The sequence below is a fragment of the Arachis ipaensis genome, chromosome B06, assembly GCF_000816755.2.
Source record: "Arachis ipaensis cultivar K30076 chromosome B06, Araip1.1, whole genome shotgun sequence".
NCBI lineage: Eukaryota > Viridiplantae > Streptophyta > Magnoliopsida > Fabales > Fabaceae > Arachis > Arachis ipaensis.
In genome coordinates, this window is record NC_029790.2 from 16867774 (window position 1) to 16871039 (window position 3266).

A 3266-nucleotide genomic window follows, 5' to 3' on the forward strand; every position below is an offset into this window, starting at 1 on the left:
TTAAATCTGTCATATCATGAACATTTGAATGAAGCAAATATCACTTCTAAAAATTTAAAAAAAATATTCAGTCTCTACGTGTAATATAATTCTACTATTAAAATTATGGTTGATGAATTTAATTCCACTAATAAAAAAAACAGTTTAATTTTTCTTCTTCTTTAATTTCAATCGAGTTCCAATTAACTTCCAAAAGTAGAAAAAGGTGTATAAAATAATAATTTTGAACTAACTTTTTTTTAGGTTCAACAATATAGAACATACATATCGTTTTTAAAACCCTGAATCCAAGACATAATAATGCTTAATCAACTCAAATAATTATTACTTTTATATTAAGTCTGGTCGTTAATAATCTCGTGCTAGCTATTAATAAGCTCAACATTATTTGCTCTCTTTCCACATATAAAAAATGGCAGAATGTATGAGATGTAAAAATTAAAACAATGTTTTTTTATTTATTTATTTTCCGATTCATTTATGACTTTTTATTGTTAGTAGTATAAAATTTTTGTGGTCTACAATGACATAATTATTTGGTGTGGTCCAATAATAAAAATTTCAGCTTTGGGCTTTAACCTTTATTATTTACGGATATGTAGTTGAAGTTATACAGTAACTTCTACATGCGACTCGGTAATTGCTAGTAGTTGGTTCGAAATCCCTTTAATTTCCAGTAAGCAATAATATACCATATATCCTCACTTTTTTTTTTTGTGAGGTGAGAGAATGATTAGATATATCTGTGCTGGGTGCCACCATGGATTCAACCAATCTCTGTAAATGTAACTTTCTTTTTGTTTTACCCCTTTGTGTAAATTTGTGTTTGGAACTAATAAATAAATAATAACCGAAAAATAATAGATTGAATCTGCGTAAATATAAATGTAATAGTATTTGAAATATATAATTGAGTAAAATACATTTTTTCATAAAAACATAATTTTTCAATATAAATGTCAACCACTATATTTATTTTATATTTCACTTAATTTTTAAAATGTCAAGTAATTTGAATGATAGGAATATTCATTCAATTAATATGGCATTTCTTAGTAAATTGGTTTAGAATTGCTTTAATAATAGAGATAAGTTATGGGTTCAGTTATGATACATAAATATTTTTAGAATTTAACTTTTTTTTGTAACAACAGCCAAAAAAAATGCTTCAGCCATTTGAAAGAACAATCTCAAAACATTTGATGCTCTTAAGGATGAGTTCAGATAAAATGTTGGGAATGTGCAGTAATCTATGTGGTATGATAAGTAGATTCTTTTTGAAAGATTTTATGATCTTGTTTCCTATGTTCATATATCAGAGTCTGATTTTGTAGTGACAGATTTGTGATATGATGAATCTTGGAAGGTAGAGAGACTTGTATCGACAATTCCTCTTAAAGTCAAGCATTTCATTCATTACTTACACTATTCAACTTTGACTGACATGGAACCGAAAAATGTATAGTGTAAGGGAGGGTTATCATTAGCTGTTAAAGAATAAATTAAAATAAAATGAAAATAGCAATTAGAACTGGTTTTAGCACTTGAATCTTTTAAAATAGATAAAATTGATTGTGTGGTTTAGGTTCATAATGCTCTCCCGACATAGGTCTTCTGCTTCAGGCAGCATCTACCTAATTCGGTTATGTGCCAGAGATACAATGCGACTCCGAAGATAGTAAAACATTACCTTAGAGATTGTGTATATTTCAAAATTATTTGGCAGATGCTAGATCCTTGTGTTATTGATTCGGTTGAAGGCTTCTCTATAGAAGTCTGGTTTTCGGAATGTCATGTCTGGTAAAGAGACTCTTTTAGGAGCCGGAGTGTGGTGATTGTAGAGGCATAGGTGCAATGATATTTTTAATGCTAAAAATCATTGGACAGATCACAAGGTGGTTGCTCTCATCATACGTACGGTAATTGATCTAAGGTTATATATGAATATGTGTACTTTTTTTAGTATTTCTAGGAACCGTTTGTCCTGAAAATCTCCTGTAGATAATAAGTTTAAAGTTAATTATAATACTAGTTTGTTTACTGATTTGAGTTTGGCTGAATTTGGTGGTCTTAATAGAAATTCTAATGGGATTAGATTATGAGTTGTTCTGGTAGCTCTTCTCCCTAACCCATCACCTGACGTGAATTTTTTGTACTTTGGAGGGATCTTGTTTTAACTTGGGATTGCGAATTGAGAGACATAGTGTGTAAAATGGATTATATGAACATTCTTTATCTTTCGCATGACTCTCCTGATGAATATAAATATGAAATTGTTGATTCAGTTAACAAGATTTAGAAACTGTTATCAAGATCCTAATACGTGTAATTTGATTGAATGTGTAAAGAAGCAAATAAAATTGTGAATTAAATGGTTAGATATAGAATTAAAAAGTAATCTCAATTATATTATTTGATATAAATCTTGTAAATTATAAAGTTCTCCAATAAATCATTATATCTAATTTAAGATAAATATTTTATTTTGTGTTTTTTTTTATTATTTAGAAAAAAAAAAAACACGCACACTAGTTAGAGAAAGTGTTAAGCAGCAATCAAATTTTGCATATTATTTTTTAAAAGAGTATATTATATGAATGAGGTCAAAAGGATGACTAATAAGTCTTCTTAATAGACGTTATTATTAGCTCAATACTCAATAAATGTTGCTTTACTTACATTTAAGGTTGAAATCTTGTGTACTCATTTTTTTTTTGTTTTAAAAAAACATTATTTTCTGGTAACTACTTTTGTTATAAATGGTTACGCCTTTATTTAAAGAATTCAGATAGTTACTTAATAATGATAGGTGTTACATTGAGGTGTTATTTTGATGGCTTTGAATTATTTTCTCCACCTCATCATGATGGGTCTTGGACTCTTGAGATCTTTGTAATACGTACCCCAAAAAAAAAAGTTTTTACATTTAATGTTAAAAAGAATATAACAAAAATTCTTAGAAACCAATATTATCCGGCTAACATTGATAGCTAATATTCAACATACAAGAATGAAATTTTAAAGCTCTTAAAAACAAGAAGATCTGAAGTTTAATTAAAAAAAAAATCAAAATTCAAACTTAAAAGAATCTTAGGTTTAGTGAGCTTCATGATAATAAGTTTGTTTAGCAATCTGTTATAATATATAATATTGCTGAAATTAATTGCTATAATGTTAATTTCTTAGTATTATTCCAATTCAACTTTATATCTTAAAATATTTTGTTATTTTGTCATTAAAAATATAATAAAAAATATCAAAACATT